This window comes from Sparus aurata, chromosome 11 (genome assembly GCF_900880675.1).
Source record: "Sparus aurata chromosome 11, fSpaAur1.1, whole genome shotgun sequence".
Taxonomy (NCBI): domain Eukaryota; kingdom Metazoa; phylum Chordata; class Actinopteri; order Spariformes; family Sparidae; genus Sparus; species Sparus aurata.
In genome coordinates, this window is record NC_044197.1 from 33286593 (window position 1) to 33305491 (window position 18899).

An 18899-nucleotide genomic window follows, 5' to 3' on the forward strand; every position below is an offset into this window, starting at 1 on the left:
AAAAATGGACAACTTTTCAATTGTATGCAATCCAGTGCTATGGAGTACAAGATTGTAAAAAATGAGTGACATCATCAGGTAAAGCATTGAACATATTCTTGAAATAGCGTACACTTAAACTTACAAATTAATCGGTTGGTCTTTGAAGTGTCTATGTGTTTCTGCTGACTCTGTCAGCAGGTCTGTCTTACTGAGCTCATGTGGTCACACTCCCATCTGCTTCCCTGTACAGGAGGCGTGCTGAGAGTAGGCTTCTGTATGTAATACACTGACTGTGTACAATTACATCACATAACCCCACTTAAACAAAATGAATTATCTTTTTAAGAATAGATTCCCTCCTTTAATTCTATTTTGGATACCTTAATTCCTCACATAAACACAAAAGCATGTATGGGGAGGTGAACTGCTCCTCCAACTAAATATGATGGTCTAAAGGAGCAAGACATATGAAAGTATACAGGTAATTCATTTATGAAAATATTAAGATAAGAGTGTCATGACTCTAGATTCATGTTCTTGTGTCTGGTTTTAATTTGATTTCCGTGTCTTTGTATCGTGTCTTGTGTCTTATGTTTTAATTTTCCATGCCCAACTGTGTCCTTTAAGTTTCTCCTATGTTCTCCCCTCTGTCTCCCTCTGTCTGCTGTATTGTTCCCTCCATGTTTTCTCATGTGCTCCTCCCCCTTGTTACCACACCTGGCCTCCTTCCTCCTCTCTCTCCCCACCTGTTCCTTGTCTCATCGTTAGTGTCTGTGTTTTAAGTCTCTGCTTTCCCTCTTGTCTTTGTCCGTTCATTGCCTCTGTCCGCATCAGTTTCTGTTCATGTTCCTGTCATGTCCTTCCAGTCTCCCCATGTTTTGTTTTTTTGGACTTTGATTCTTGCATTCTGCATTTTTGGTTTGAACTTTACTTTTGATTTTTACTTTGTCTTTTGATTTGCACTTTGTAGCTATTGTGTTTGCTACTTTGCTTTTGTCCCTTTTAGTCTAGTTTTGGTCTTGCGCCCTTTTTGTTTCTGTATTTCAGCTTTGTTCAAATAAAGCTCGCCTTTCGTTCCCATCAATCCTGCCTCTTGTCCTCTGAGAATCTGCATTTGGGCCCGCCGACTGTTTCCTTAGCTCTCCCCCTTACACACAACGAGACAAAGAGTTGCAAATACTAAGAAACACTTTTTTAAAATGTATCAAGAAGGGTGAGAGGGCTTTCACAATACCACAATTTTAGTGTTGGTACAGAAAATGTTACTAAAAAGAAACCAACACAATTGTTATGCGTTACTATTTGTGCAGCTTTAGTTGAAAATCTGATTCGAGATCCGTTTTGAACAGTTCGATACTTCTGAATGTAAAATACTGTATCGTTTTGACATGTGGCATATAAATACTCTAATATTTAGATACTTTTGACAACCCAGGTTCAGACAAGTACGTCAATAAAAAAAATGTATGCCTTTTTGAACATTAATGTAGGAGGAAACAACTATTTTTCATGAATAGATTAGTGTAGCGTCATGATAGAGTCAGAGAGAAGTTACACTCATCAGCCATGTGGTCAAGGTAGGGGAACACACAGCTGCCAACACTTTAACTGAGTGGGACATGAGAGAGAGAGAGAGGGACCGCCAGTGGCTTTTCTTGTTCACTCTATTGAAGTACATGTTCACCTACCAGTGAATCAGGGAATCAAATGTCCTTTTTTCCCTTACACACCTTTCAGGTTAGGCTATCCTTTTACTTTGTAATCAACAAATACAAAGTCTTTCACACAAGAAATCAGGCAGGGACTACAGCAGGGGTTTCAAACTCGACAGTGAAATTTATACCAACACATGGATGACATGACTGCCATTCATGAATGCACACTCCATGTCTCTTATATTTTGGTCTGAGACACTAATTTTCAAACGTGTGCTTTGAGACTGACTAGTTCAAATTCATATACCGTTCATATGCCTGTTTAAATGTTAACATCGATGTTACTTGGAAAGTACAGGCTTAGCAGCCACAAGTAAAAAAGGTCAATTTCTAATGTCCGACCAGTAAATTTGTCATTTATAAAAGCCCGCTAAATAAGTAGTAAAAAGCATGCAGATCAAAAAATGACTTTTATAAGACTTATGTTCGTTCTCTGAGATTATTTTAATTGAAGACCGCACTCGTTAAGGCCTTGTATTGCTAGCAAAGCATATTGATGGACAGAGAGCCATCTTTTTGCATTAGCCTAGATAGTACAGGTAAAATCTACCTGAAAACAATGCAAATTATTACATATGTGCTGCATGTAGCTTAGTATCCTCCAAGGATAACCATCTCTCTTCCTCACAAAGACTCCAGCAGCTGCAGCCGCCGTCACGGATGGCGTGAGTGAGAAAAGAGCTCGTCGTTACTGCTGTGGGTGTGTCCTGACCGTTTTACTTAATAAATCCATAAATTAAATGTGTACATTTGTTATGCTGTTTAATACAATCAATGTTATGATCAAAAATATTGTTACCAAAATATACAGACAATATACACACTTTTTATTGATGTGATACTTAAACACAAAAAGAAAAGGTAATTGGTTTATTGGAAGAAATATACTTTTTAAATGAAAGAATATAGACAGCACTATGGCATGATAAGCAAATGTTAACCAGAAACTATGAGGAAGTTAAGCTGCAACACTTCAATTTAGTTACCTGCTGAAGGGAAGTTAGATAGAAACTGGTTGGATGGTAAAGCAACATTGTGTAGGAATACACATTTTGCTGCTCAGTGCAACACAAATCTTGGCACACCATAATGTTGTATCTTGAAAACTTGCATATAGAAGTAAACATAAATGCTCAAGTGTTTTTGCCACAGGAAAGCAGTGCAGCTGTTCACATTGAACCAAGCTCTCCAAACTTCTCTTTCATAAGTGAAACTAGAATGCATAAGAGGTGTAAGTATTCTGTTTAATGAGTTACTCAAATGTGTCACCACCTGGCTCTAAGGTGGCAAAAAGGGAGGCCACACACAGAGCACGAAAAGTATTGTATCTTCCGGACAGTAAGTCTCACTTTTTTCACAGTTTGGCTGGTCCTGCGACTCAAAGTCAGGTGCGACTTATATATCAAAATATATATAATTTACCAAGAACCAAGGAGGTAAACATTACTGTCTACAGCCGTGAGAGGGCGCTCTAGGCTTGTGAAAACTATATGCTGCTCTTGTACCACTGAAAAAATTAACTTAAACATTAACTTAAAGACACCTGAGAAAGACTGAACACAAACAAAATACCCCTAAAAAGAAAATCCTATTCTGTAGATAACAAACTGCAGGTAGTAAGATATGCAGCCAAAAACGTTGATCAAGCTGCAGAAAGAAAGTCTGGAGCGAGTGAAAAACTTGTGAGGGACTGGCAAAAAGCAGAGGTTACTCCTACTACAATGAAGAAAACAAAGAAAGCTAATCGCGGGCCTAAAGCAAGATGGCCAGAGCTTAAGGGGACGAGTCCACAGATGGGCGCTTGAACAACGTGCTGCCGGGAGAGGCTTGTCAACTGTCCAGTTACATCTCCACGCCCTGGTAGTTGCCAAGGAGATGAATAAATGACTTTGCAGGAGGGCCTTCTTGGTGTTACCGCTTCATGCAACGCAACCACCTCTATCAGAACACGGACAACGGTGTGTCAGAAACTGCCAGCAGACTTCCAAGCCAAGGTCAACAGTTTCCGTGAGTTTGTTGAAAAGCAGGTAACTGAACACAACGTGTCACCGGATTATATTATCAGACATGGACGAGGTCCCCTTCACGTTTGACATTCCCATGGGCCAAAGTGTTGCAGAGAAAGGGCAGAAAAGTGTGAATATAGTGACAACTGGTCATGAGAAATCACACTTCACAGTAGGACTGGGCGATATATCGATATAAAACATATATCGATATATTTTTAAATGTGATATGGAATTAGACCCTATCGCTTATATCGATATAGTTCAAATTTGCGCTGTGATCCTTGCTCCGGGTAAGCTGCTGACCCGGAGCTCTCTGCACTGCTCCCCGCGCCCCTCCTCCTTCATGCACAGAGAGGGGAGGGGCTGGAACAGACACTCCAGCACTCTTCAACAAACTATTGTTGCCCCGCACTTTGGCCTTGATGCCCCGTGAAAAAAAATCATCGTACGGCCACAGTGGCCTCTGTGCCCCTGGCCCGGTCAGCGTAGCGAGCTTGCCTTTAATTACAGCCACCTGAGTGCACAGTAGTCACTCACAGTAACTTCAGTGAGTTCGCGGTTCGCGCAGGTGGAGTCTCATCATCACGATGATCTCACGTGAAAGCCTCTCAAACAGCAGCAGCGTCTCAAAACAGAAGAACAAAACTTACAGCACAGCGAGCGAGCGCAGCCGGTTTGATATGATACGTAACTGACTTATGTGGTGTGATTTAGTCCGGTAAAGTTGGAAATATATTCACAGATTCGAACTTCCCGGATCAATAACTCATAAGTGAAACCTTGTTAAAACACAACTGACGGCTCTTTCCTACGGTAGTAAGGAAGACAACGAGCTACAAGCGTATTTTCATCTAAACGAGCGTCTGGACATTAACTCTGGTCTCTATGGTCAGCCGTCTGTGAGACGAGGGCGCAGGGACCGTCTACAAAGTGCCACACCGAAAAGAGAAACATTCAATAACTTCCCTATTATTCAGAGTGTAGTGTCACCAAAATCATTCCACACATCAGTGGTCTCCTGCTGGTTATTCTACATTTTTTTTGTTTGGGAAAAAATGTGCTTTGCCATTATTTGGGGGAATTTCTATTGGGAGAAATATTCAATAACATTAATATTCAGTATAGTGTCACAAAACTCACCTCACCCTAACCCTACTTAAAAAACAAACTGTTTTCTAATGTAACATCAACTTGATATTGGTATTTAAAAAACGTTTTGATACATAATCCATGTCTTATTATAAATTAGGATGTTATGGTATCAGTCTGAAAAGTAAATCAACAAATTTTACTTAGTGGTCTTTGTGCCCTGTCATGTGGCCTTGGTGCCCCTGGAAAAAAAAAAAAGTGAAGGCCAAATGGACTTGCCCCTAAAATGACGAAATTCCCACCCACATGTCATATTTGGCTTTGACTTTGACTGAACATTTGCTCTCAATTTGCAATAAAAATATTGGGATATATATCGTATATCGATATTCAGCCAAAATATATCGGGATATGACTATTGGTCCATATCGCCCAGCCCTACTTCACAGTGGTGCTGGCATGTTGTGGAGATGGATCGAAATTGCCACCAATGGTCATTTTCAAATGGAAAACCATGCCAAAAGACAAATCTCCTCCCACAGTTGTCGTGGCCGTGAATGAGAAAGGGTGGATGGCTCAAGAAATGATGAACTTGTGGCTTACAAAGTGCTACACTAAGCTTCCTGATGGCTTCTTTAAAACATGCAAAGCCCTGCTTGTAATTTACAGTATGCGAGCACACATAATGCCACAGTTCAAAGATAAAATAAAAGCTTGCAACTCCATACCTACTGTCATCTCCGGAGGCTTAACCAAAGTACTCCAGCCACTTGACATCTAAGAACCGGAACTTTAAGGCAGTCTTACGTCGCCTGTGGGAGAAGTGGATAAAGGATGGAGAGCACAGCTTCACGGCAACTGTGAGGATGCGCCATGCAACTTTACAGCAAGTCCTTGGATGGATCGACAAAGCATGGACTTCAGTGACGACCGTAACCATCCTGTTGGGATTCAGAAAGGCTGGAATAACTGGAACTGATGCTGAGTGTGACGACAACCCCACAGAAAAGGAGACAGTGCTTCATCTTCCGCCGGAGTTGGCGGAGTTGTTCAGAAGCAACACAGAGGATGAAGAATTCAATGGATTCAGTGATGTGGAATGAGATCGAGAGCTTGATGAACTTGTTTACCGGTAACTTGCTTGTCGAATTCGTTGGCGTGTTGTGTTAAATTAGCCTATTCAGCCTTCTAGGTATGTTTTTATGCAATTGTGTAGCTGAACTGTTGTTAATATGTTAAGTTAACATACCGGACACCTATTAAGCCTGCTGTTATGTGTGCTATTGTGTTGTCGAATAACTTGCCTTTCCAGATTAAATGTCTGTTCTTGGTCCTGGATTTTGTGAAATAATTTCTAAATAAATGTGACTTATAGTCAGGTGCGACTTACATATGTTTTTTCCTCTTCGTGACGCATTTTTTGACTGATGCAACTTATACTCTAGAGCGACTTATAGTCGGAAAAATACGTTAGTTTTATTTAACATAACTGAATTAACTTATTTACAAATGGGGTGTGTAGGTAAGAAAGGAGTCAGTCATAAACAAACAGGTAGGCAAAGTGGGAGGGGTCGTCACAAATGCAAGCAGATTTTTTATGAAAATTTGCCTTGTCTTGAATATGTGGCTCTTCAGTTAAACTCATCTTCTCGGGCTATATTTCTAACCATCTACAGGCCATCTACATACTGTACAGATTGTTCTGGTGACCTTGTTGAGTTGCTGTCTCTTTTTATCTTTATATATTTTTATGGCCTTCATGGCTTTATTGACAGTACAGCTGAAGAGGGTGACAGGAAACCGGAGGAGAGAGAGGGGGAGTAACATGCAGCAAAGGGACGCCCGCTCTACCAACTGAGCTAAAGGGCGCCCCGAGTTACCGTCTCTTATCAGCACTGACTCTGTGTGTTAATTGTTGGTGACTTGAACTTCCATGTCAACAAACCATAACCCCCCTCATGTTCATTCATTAAGAGAGACTTTACATTTTTAACTTGGAACTGAAAAAAGTCAAAGCAGTCCTTCTCAGACATTATCACCAAGTACAGAACGTGCCCTGTTTGCTGCTGCCGACAGGCTAACAAACCCTCCTGTGCCAGGAGCCTCTGAACATCTGTCTACCAGCGCCTGTAATGAATGTGCATCATTCTTCACTGCCAAAATTCAGAACATTAGACAAGCAGTCAGTTCCACTGTACCAGGTACAGGAGGTGTTGTCAGTTGTCCATCTAAAACCAACTTTACTACCATGACACAATTTGATCCAATCAATGACAAAAACCTGCAAGACATTATACAGCATTTGAAATCTTCCTTCTGCTGCCTGGATATTTTACCAGCAGGGTTCTTCAAAAAAGTTTCAGACTACATGACTCCAGATCTGCTGCATATTATCAACATATCTGTTCTCTCAGCTGTCTTCCCCTGAGCCATGAAAACAGCAATCAATAAATCTAGACACATCAGTGATGAATAATTATAGGCCATATGAAACATCCCAATTTTGATGAAAATCATTGAAAAAAAGCTGTTTTTTAACGGCTGAACAGTTGCTAGATAATAAATGGCTGTTTTGATGTTTTCGAATTAGGATATGAACCACATCACAGCACTGAGACTGCTCTTGCCAAGGTCCTCAATGAAATTTTTTTATAACACAGTGGAAAAATGTTAGTCTTTTTTTGTATTATTTTATTTTAGTTAGTCTTACTGGATCTCAGTTCTGAGTTTGACACAGTCAACCACAATAAATTACTGGACCGACTGGAAAACTGGTTGGTACTAAATTGGTTTAAAGCCTATCTAAATGATAGAGACTACTTTGGTAATTACACATCTGAGCAGATGAAACTGACAAGCAGAGTACCCCAGGGCTCCATTCTGGGGCGCCTTCTATTCAACATTTACATGCCTCCTCTAGCTCATATAATGAAAAAACAAGGAAATATGTTACCATAGTTATGCAGATGACACACAAATGTATATAACATATGACCAGGGGACTATAATCCCATGCGAACGCAGAGTAGATTCATTGAACAAATAAGTGATTGTATGTGACAGGTTTATTTTTTTCAGTTAAACAAAGATAAAACTGAAATAATTGTTTTTGGATCCGAAGAAGAACGGCTAAAAGTCTCTGCTCAGCTTCAGTCTGTAATGTTGAAAACTACAGACCAAGCCTGAAACCTGCCTGGAATCATGGACTCAGAGCTGAATTTCAGCAGCCACGCCAAGACATTTACAAAGTCAGCCTACTATCACCTTAAGAATATATCCAGGATAAGAGAACTTATGTCTCCATAGGATTTTGAGAAACTTCACTTCCACGCATTTATCTTGAGCAGACTACTGTAACCGTGTCTTTACAGGACTCTCTAAAAACTCCATCAGACAGCTGTTTCTGTTTCAGAATGCTGCTGCTTGAGTCCTTACAAAAACCAAAAAAATCGTTCACATCACTCCAGTTCTTAGATCTTTACACTGGCTTCCTGGCTGTCAAAGAATAGAGTTCAAAATCCTGCTCTTGGTTTATGAAGGACTGAATTGTTTTGGGCCAAAATGCATTTGTGATCTGCTGCCACGTTATGAATCATCCAGAACTCTGAGGTCATCAGGTTCAGGTCTGCTTTTAGTCCCTAGAGCAGGGGTCTCAAATTAAATTTATCTGGGGGCCGCTAAGGCAGAGTCTTCTCAAACGTCAATATTAACAGTTTTTTTTTTACTTGAATGGGTTCTTCTGAACATGAACGGTTCTTCTGAACATAAACTGTCCTGAACATGTTCCAAGTCCTTTGAATCAATTTACAAAAAAGATTTGTACAAAGGATGACAAAAAATACAAAACGATGTGCGTTCTCTCATTGAAATAAATATACTGCCTATTGTGTTTATGTATTGATATTCATCGTTATTTATTAGTAATTTAGTTTTATTCATTGTTATTTGCAGTTATTATAGTGTTGACATTTGATAATGTGAAACATTGAAACAAGTGAAACAAATTATATCATATAGAAATATCTCTGTAATGTTTGAGTGAGGCATTTACTGTGGAGTAAAATGTTTTGATGAACCGCAGAACAATTCTCTTAATATTACATCTTGCAGTGAGTAACGAGCCAGGGGTTGTAATGAGCGCTGACACAGCACTGTGGAGAGAGACATGCAACTATGGGTGGATGCACTCTGTCATTGTCAGAAGTTGTCAGTTCAATTTATTGAAGTACGTTTTCTCTCATCCCCAAGGGAGAGGACGAGGCAAAAGCCATTTATGTCGAGCCCGACAGCATGAGCTAACAGCGAAAGGAGGTAATCATTGATTGAGCGAACCACTTACAGCTGACGGAGGTATTAGTCACAGTATTAAACAGTAAGTTGCTTAATGTGACAACAACAAGTTTACACTAAGTACATGTACTGAAGTACTTTAGCTGAGTACTATTGGAGGTTATTAGACACTTTACATCAGTGTACATGTTATCAGTCTGAAGTAAGCAGGTACAAGCAGTGACCAGGTGGTGGAGTAGTGGCTTGAGGGCACAAAGACCTCAGCATAGAGACTGAGACAACTGAGACAGAGACAGAGTTTTTCCAAAATTCTTTATCCTATATCCGGATTTGCACACCCTTACTGATACGCCACACCTGTGAGGTGGGATAGATTATCTAGGCAAAGGAGAAGTGCTCACTAACACAGATTTGTGAACAATATTTGAGAGAAATGGTTCTTTTGTGTATATAGAAAATGTTTTAGATCTCTGAGTTCAGCTCATGAAAAATGGGAACAAAAACAAAAGTGTTGCGTTTATATTTTTGTTCAGTGTATGTAACATTTTGGCTCGGGTCAACTTTGTCAGACGTGATGTAGGTGCTAGCTCAGACTTGAACTCGACCCCGCATAGCATGACTTACTGCGTGTAACACTGTGATTCCTCCCTCTCACTAAAATAACAGTGCAGAAACAATTAACAGAGACACCATTCACTCTATAACAAGACAGAACGCCTTGTCACATGAGTTTGAAGCTGCTATTTTAAGGCAAATAAACAACATTATGTTGCATTAACGTAGGTTTGTTTATGTGCCAAGTGCAAATTTGACATTTGAAGGTGAGCTGTCTTTATTTCTAGCCCTTGGCTCGCAATGAGCCTGTGCATATCGCTACCTGCTGCTGTACTAATTGCACCTACTACTTACAGATATTTTTCAACAGATGTTGAATTCAGAGTCTGATCAACAGAAAAAAATCTAGAGTCAGGTACAGTCCTACCACATTCATGATACACTAGAAATGAACAAAATAGTGGTTTATTTATGTGGTTTCTAAGGTAAACCATCACCCGTCATCCTCTACATGAGTAAATATAGAATTCTTCAGAGTTGGTCATTCATTCAAGTCCAAAAGAAATGCTCACAATCGGTTTTTTTTGCAATTCTGTGTAACAAACTACAACCTGATACCATGTCGCAAATCACTGTTTCACTGAACACTCCTTTAAGGTTTTAAGTTTCCATTCCACATTTGAGCACCCCAAACAATGATCAGTTTGAGCTTGCCGCACGCTGATGACACACATCATCACTGCACTGCCACTGCCACTGGAAGTTTCTCAATCACAGTGTTTTAAGTTGCTGCGACTCCACAATAAACTCTGGGTAAACAAATATGCCCTCTTGACAGTTCTAGTGGTTAGGATTTTAGGGAGTTTTAGGAGGATCCATTGGCAAAAATTGAAATGATATTCATAATTATGTTTATCAGTCTATATTCACCTGAAACCAATAACCATTTCTGTGTTTGTTTTTGTTACTTTAGAATGAGCCCTTTATTTCTACAGAGGCAATGGTCTTCATCCATGCAGTCTGGCAATTTGCACTTCTGTGTTTCTACAGGAGTATATAACAGACTAACCTAACTCTGACTCTAGAGAGGATCTTTTGTGATCTGTCTGATAAGGATGAGGTGAGGGTATGGGCTGAAATATGTGCCTCTAGAAACTGAATTAGAATCATCAATATTTGAATTTGAATTGCTAAACTTGATTAATTGCATTAGAAAACTGAATTTGAATCACATAATTTGAATTGTATTGTTAAATTTGATTTATTGCATTGAAAAACTGAATCTGAATATTATATTTTGAAATTGAATTTATTAGTTTGGGAAATTCAACTCTCTATATATTTTCACATTCAGTTCTCACAATTCAAATTCAGTTTTCAAAATTCAATTTCGATTTACTGTGACTGACATCCGGGTAGTTGAGGAAGAGCAATCGAGTGCAGATAACTAGGACTCCTCTTTGGCCAGTCAGCACCTACGTTCTCATCTACGTAATCTAACTTGACGCTGACTGGTTGCTGGCTGGTTGCCTCCTGCCACGATACGGAGGAAGAGTTGGAGACAAAGTGACCATTAGGCTGTTAATTAAGTGGATGAGTCTCATGTGCATCTCACGTGGATTTCCAACAGTCCAAGACTATCCAAACTATTTCCAAAATTGTCCAAGGGTCATCTTCTAGCTCGTGAAATAACAGGAAATACGTGTTATGTGATATGTTTTCCCTATTTCATAATTGCCATAACAGTCATATTGACCACACATAATTTTGCGGAGTTTCATTGTTTTATTTTTTGAGCGGTTTGCTTCTTTCATTGTCTCTCTTGTCTCTAACTTTGTTTGTGGTCTCCAGCTGTGTTTCTTTGTGAATTTACTTGTAAGTCGATTATTTTATAGTTGGATTATATAGCCTGGTTGGCACCATGGGCAAACAAAAATGGGAGTTGCCCCCTCAGTGAAACAGCAAGCGGAGATGTTCAACATGAAGGTGCTGAAGTGATGCAACTCTGACCGTGTACCAGGGAAAGCCAAGGAAGAAAGTCTGCATCCTGAGCACTGTGGACACAGGTGTGGGCACCTTTAGTGGGGCGAAGGCAAAACCAGAGTCTGCGATGTACGACAACAACACCAAGGACGGTGAGGACGTCCTGGACCAGATGGATAGGACATACTCCGTCAAAGGCGGTACGCGAAGATGGCCAGTGGCAGTCCCCAACCTTTTTTGCACTACGGACCGGTTTCATGTGCGACAAAATTTGAGGGGGGGGGGGTAGATTGCGTTGTAAATACAACAAAATAAAATGATACCAGTGGCAGAAAAACTGTGTTTTTTCTAAATATAATAATAAACGTGAATCCACTGTGTACTCGTATGTAACTTTAGCATCGCCTCGTAACATCACGCCAACAACATAACATGACTAACATCCTCTCTGCCCCCCAACACCCTCTGGTTGCTATGGTAACATTTAAACATGGCTTCAAAATAAGATACACCACAAAACAAATATAAAGTGCATTAAAAATAATATTCACTACAACTCTGAATCAGTGGGAGCCCTGAGCTTGTTTCTCTGCATCGAGATGGCCCCATCTGGGGCGTAATTTTGTTTTGGTTGCTGTCACTGCAGAAAACCTGGCTTCACACAAATAGGATGTTGGAAATGGCAACAGATTTTTCAGTGCTGTTGTGGCGATTTCAGGGTGTTCTGCCCTTACTTTAATCCAGAACATCGGCAGAGTTGTTGTCTCGAACATACTTTTAAGGCCGCCATCATTTGCGACCTCCAGCAGTTGATCTTCTTCTTGCATAGACATGCTGGATTCACCTTGTTTGTTGACAAATGGGTTGCGGATCCATTCCTTGGCAGTTCGTGGGTCTTTTGTGGTTGGGAAGTAGCGCTCAAACTCTTTTAGAAGCAAAGACAGGTGATAGTGCACCAGCTAGGAGAATGAAGGTTCGGGCTCAGTCTCCTCCAAAATCCCCACTAATGTTTGAAACATGTCAAATATACCTCTGTTCACACGCCGTCCCCACAAAGCCAGATTGGCTTTAAATGCAGCTACTCTATCTGCCAGCTTGTAGACAGTTGTCATTTTCCCCTGAAGTGACAGATTGAGTTCATTGAGCAGGTTGAATATGTCGCACAAGTAAGCGAGTTTTGCGACCCATTCCTCGTCACTGAAATGTGCTGCCAGCGGTGCCTTTTTTTCTGAGAGTAATCTCTCCAGCGGCTCTCGTAATTTAAACACTCTGGCCAGTGATCTCCCTCGGGATAACCATCTTATTTCTGTGTATAAGAGAAGGCGTTTGTGCTCCGCGTCCATCTCCTTACAAAGCTGCTCAAACAGGCGCGAGTTCAGCGCGTGTGCTTTGATGTGGTTAATAAATTTAATGACATCACAGAGTTTACGAATGATATGGCCCCATCCCCTGTTGTTCTTGTTGTTATGGTTGTTTTTGTTTGTTTGTTTGTCTCTGTGGCTGTCTGTGTTGGTTTGTGTTTATGTATATTTGGCTACTAATAATGACATGTTGTGTATGTGAAGGAACTGAAACTTCTTTATTTTTGTCACACATGGCATAACCTTCAATTCATGTCTTTTCAGCCTGTTGCCCTATACTTGTATGTTGTTTTTGTTTAATAAAACATAAAAGCCAATTAAAAAAAAAAACAAACTTCAGCTGTCATTCAGCATAAGCAGTCACATATTTTGGACGGATCGAAACGGATTCTTAAAACGAATAAAACAAAATTCAATAGTGCGCACATGGGTCACAGTGGAGCGCTGCATCGGGTTGCTAAAGGGCAGGTGGCTCTGTCTTGGACCAGCAGGGGGAACGCTACTGTATACCCCAGAGAAAGTGTGCAATATTATTTTGGCCTGTTCAGTTTTGCACAACATTGCATTAGTGAGTGGAGTGCCTTTTGATGTGCCGGCGCCGCCAGATGAGCCAATGCCCATGGAACCGTGGCCAGCAAAGCCTGGGGGCTATCCACCTTATTCCTGACTTCGTGAGTTTACCCATGGTTCATAGCGGTATTCAGTTATGCTCTTCCGGTTGAACTGGCTGACCTCGGTGTTTACGCTAATGTAGCTGTCGTGCTCGCTCTAAAAACCGGCTTTTAACACAAAGAAGGCGACAGAATGGATAAAAATCGGAGGTGGATACACAGTACAGATATTTTAATAAGTCGTGAGGACAGTCCTCACCCGTCAGTTCTCACGGAGTGGGCAGATGACATGAAGCATTAGCCCGACGTTAGCTACATCGACATGTAGCTAACATCTTATATCTTATCTTATCTTATATATTATATCTTATATTTTCTGAAGGTGTTGACGGCGGAGAATTACGCAGTTACAAAAGCACAGAAGCATACAACTACCTGCACAGTAACAAAATAGGGAAAGTACTGTTGAAGAAACACAGCGAGTTTATATTTCTGAAGGCAACAGTAGCGCCCAGCCACAGCGTCAGTCAAGCTAAACATACAGCATGGATAATGCTGAAGGAAAGTGAAGTCGTGGAGACAGGCGGCTGCTCGGACATCGCCGGGTTAGGGAAGACATGCAGTCATGCAGCAGCGGAAGATATTCATAAACCCATATATTTATTCTAGTGTCAAAGCCGCGAGCTGCGCTAGTCTCCGTTTCTCCTTACTCAGCATGGCGTGTAGGGCGCAGGGCACGGACAAGTTTGTCTAAGTTGTTGATGTACTACAGGAGACATTTCTGAAAAAAACTTCAATTTTCATGAATGGTTGTGGCAACCAACAGCGGCACATGTTGTACCTGAGCTCATTTTAAAAACAATTTAGCACTTATGACCTAACGCTAGTTGTTTAGGGCTAGCTTAGCGGCAGCGGTCAGTCATGCAGTTGCAAGGCAACCGGAAACAGACAACCACCGGCGGAAGTAGTTTTCTGTCATGGCAGCCCCCATAGGCTCCCGAGGAAACAGGTGGATACGGAGGAGACAGGACCTCATTCATCGCTTTTAAAACGTAAAGTATACCTTAAACTCTTGCAAATGCTCTGCAGTATTTAATCAGTAATGTGAAGTATTCTAGGTGAAATTAACTAAAGGCATACTAAACAGAGACAATGGACAACATTTAGTCATTTAAACATTTTATTAAGGCTTTTTTAGAGTTTCATTAATTTCTTTTAATGTGTTATTTATTGCCTCAAGCACGGCGACAACTGAGGCCAATAAACTGCATATTTCTCACCTGAGAAGCAAGATGGCGGTGCGCACAGATGCAGCGGTTCAGAGCTCTCTTTTTTGGTGCAAGTTTTTGATACTTTTGCCTGTATGGTGTGTGTGTTTGTTCACATTAAGCCGGGCGAATAACATCTACAGCCGACCCGAACTTCTAAAGTTGGGACTACGGAGTGAGCAAGACATCACAGCTGAGTTTATTCGCTCACACAAGATACCGGCGGACATAGCCAGGACGCCGGGCTCTCCGTGGATTACATTCCCCAGGGGAAGAAGGCGGAGATGGTGCAGGGACAGGAAGCAAAAACGGGGCTGCAGAGCCGGCGCACTAGCTAGGCACCACAAGCTACCATTCAAACTATCGCTTCCCAGCATTTTTTTTATCAAATGCAAGATCCCTCACCAACAAGCTGGAAGAGTTGAAGCTGCAGATTGTGACAAATAAGATCGTCGGGGACAGCTGCATTCTGCTCATCACGGAGACGTGGCTTCACCCATCATCCCGGACACGGCTATCAATCTAGCAGGCCGCACAGCACATCGGCATGACAGGACCAAAGACTCCGGTAAGAGCAGAGGAGGGGGGCTATGCATCTACGTCAACAACAGCTGGTGCACCAACACCAAGACTGTTACCAGTCACTGCCCTTCAGACCTGGAGTACGTTACTGTGAAATGCAGGCCCATCTACCTTCCACGGGAGTTTAATGTTGTCATGCTAATTGCTGTTTACATACCACCGGCGGCCAATGCTAGCACGGATCTCGGACTGTTACATCACTCTATTAGCAGTCAATAAAGCGCGTATCCTGAGGCAGTGCACATCATTGCTGGGGACTTTAACCATGCAGAATTGAAAACTGTCCTCCTAGGGGAGAAAACACTCTGGACAAGGCATACTCAAGAGTAGCTACAGGGCTAAGCCACTACCACACCTGGGCCAGTCCGACCACCTGTCCGTGCTGTTAATTCCAGCATACACCCCCCTCAGGAAAAGTGCTCCCCCGACAACTAAGACTGTTAAAATCTGGCCTGAGGACACCTCTCAACAGCTCCAGGATTGCTTTGAGAGAACAAACTGGGGCATCTTTGAACAGCAGGACCTGGAGGACCACACTTATCCCTACTGAGCTATATCAAGTTCTGCACGGATATTGTTACCACCGAGAAGCGCATCCCGGTCTATCCAAATCAAAAGCCCTGGATGACTGGAGTGGTCAGGACCCTGCTGAAGGAGAGAAACAAGGCTTTCAGGTGTTGTGATGGGGCACAGTACAGTTCTGCCAGAGCCAGCGTGAGGAGAGGCCAAGACAGCATACCAGAGGAGGATAGAGGGACACCTCAGCATCAACAACACAAGGCAGGTGTGGCAGGGGCGGCTACAAATCCCACATCCTCGCAGTGGATGATGGAGATGCTTCGTTGGCGGAGGAACTGAACATCTTCTTCGCTCGCTTCGAGGCGGAGCAACCACATGCAGTCACATCACACCCCTCAACCCGTGACAACCCCCCAGGGCTGCGTGCTGATCCCCCTACTCTACACCCTCACTTATGACTACACCCCTGCCCATGCCAGCAACACCACTATTAAATTTGCAGATGACATCACAGTAGTGGGACTCATTTCTGAGGGGGATGAGTCTGCCTACAGGAATGAAGTGGAGCGGCTGACTGGGTGGTGCAGGGAAAATAACCTGGTCCTTAACACCACCAAAATGAAGGAGCTGATCCTGGACTTCCGGATGGAGAAAACGGCAAGTATCCAACCATTGTACATCAGCGGGGACTATGTGGAGAGGGTCTCTGACTTCAGGTTCCTTGGCATCCAGATCGAGGAGGACCTGTCATGGAGTGCGAACACCTCAGTGTCCATCAAAAAGGCACAGCAGAGACTTTACATTCTAAGACTCCTCAAAAAGAACCACCTGTCACAAAAACTGCTTGTGTCTTTCTATCGCTGCACAATAGAGAGTGTGTTGACATATTGCATGTGTGTATGGTATGCCACACAGCGGCAGAGAGGAAAGCACTTCAGAGGGTCATAAACACTGCCATGATGATCACTAGCTGCTCTCTCCCCTCCCTAGATGAACTGTACAGTGCAAGGTGCCTTAAAAAAGCTCAAAACATCATAAGGGACCCATCACACCCAGTACATGAACTTTTTGAAACAGGATGATAAAATGCCGGACAAACAGGTTCAAGAACAGTTTTTACCCGAGAGCAATAGTGTCGCTGAATACAATCAAGGTGAGGTATCTGGACTGCAACACATCCTGGCCCTTAATTCAACTCAGTTTAAATTTAACCTGTTCCTCCTTGTGTAAGTTAAGGAATGGAGACAATACGGGGCTTACAGCTCCAAGGGACCTTGGAGGCAGCATTCAGCTGTGTGTGGGTTAAAGGTTAGCAGAAGACAAGGCCACTAGGGACTAAAACGGAGCCTGACTCCGTCAGATGTCAGATGGAGGAAGATATCTAAACGTGTACATCTCCAGAAAAGGATAGAAGATCATTTAGGTAATTTTGGAATACAAGACCCAAGGAGGGAGAGTAACAGATTAGCCATTTATGGGAGATGAGCAGGGAAGATAGACCACCTCCTTTTCATGCCAATTGGATAGATGGACCCTCAACCCACCACAGTGACCAATTAGGAGTAGGCAGGTACAGCCCAAAGGACTTTAAGAAGGCCCCGAGAGCATTTTTGGCATTGTTTTGTCCACAGATTTGGTGATGTCAGAAAGCGGCCGCTTTCTGACCCGGATTCAAGGCGCTAGATTCTGTTTTAATAAAGATTGCTTCTTCATTCCACCCGCCTTGCCCCCGCAGACTCCTTTTATGATCAAACTACACGCCGACACCTTAAAGAAGAGAAGCCCAGAAACCACAAAGGCATAAAAGAATGTGTGCCTGACTGTGCAATAATTCTCATGACTGTGAAAAAATCTCATGACTGTGCAATAATCTCATGACTTTGAGTATGACATGATGCACGTGAGCTGTGTGCTTGGTATTTATGTATTTTTATTTATATTTATCCTAGTATCAATGTTCTTATGTTTTTTGTTTTTTTATCTATAATTTGCACTGATAACGGGTTTGCTTTGCAATTTCGTTGTACAATGACAATAAAGATCTTTTCTATTCTATTCTATTCTATATTTCTATTTGTCTCTCCAGGACCTCTGCCGTGATGATGTTTGGTCTTGGCACAGCGCGGGGGGCAGAGGGCACGCGCTCACTCTCGGCAGCAGTGGGACCACTCTGGGGAGGAGACCTGGCCGACATGGTGCTGGTGCCTGGCTCTGAAACATTTCAAAATACAATAAAAATGTATACCCATGTAACATGTGTAAGCCTAATTATTTGTAAGAAATGGTGTACAGTCAGAGTTTGATAGATTTTACAATGCAAGCAAAAGGGGGTTGTTAGTTACCATTCTGCTCTGGCTCTGACGCGAGTTCGTCTGTGTCTCCTCCACCAGTTATGCCAGCGATCGACTCGGACCCAATCAACGAGGCAATTTTTTTTCCTCTGTCCCCGTCAGGATCAGGCTGGAGTCTGGTTGGCCTTCTCCAGTCTGCCTGACGCTGCGCCTAAGTGCAGTAACACGCTTTTTGGTGGCCAGCTTTAAATCCGACCACTTTTTCTTGACCTAAATGTAAATAATTGTCTTGATCAATTAGCAGGCATAAGCTTTCAGGCTGCAGGTGAATAAATGATTCATTTAAATAGTTAGGCATAGGTTAAGTTATTGAGAATTGTATTCAAACCTCAGCCGGAGTCCATTCCTCTACGGCAACGCTGTTGACTGCCTCCGTTATCCTCTTCCAGCATTTTTATGAGCTCCTTAATTCCATTCTTCAGACTGCCAAAAAGAACATCTTTGTTTTGCTCCACCTCGGATGTCAAGATGCTGATATCCATCTCGGAAAAGTTTCTCTTCTTGCCAGTGGGCGAGGCCTCCAAACCAGGAATTTTTAAGGGCGTAACATGTTAATGACAATTGAATTCAGCTGCCGCATTTAT

General features: G+C 42.2%; 1 long non-coding RNA gene across 1 annotated transcript; it reads left to right on the forward strand.

Moving 5' to 3' along the window:
• The first annotated feature begins 3585 nt into the window (after positions 1 to 3585).
• Positions 3586 to 18217, forward strand: LOC115591148 (uncharacterized). Its single transcript, XR_003985910.1, has 2 exons — positions 3586 to 3704; positions 18051 to 18217. It is a non-coding gene; the product is annotated as an uncharacterized LOC115591148 (long non-coding RNA).
• Positions 18218 to 18899: the final 682 nt, after the last annotated feature.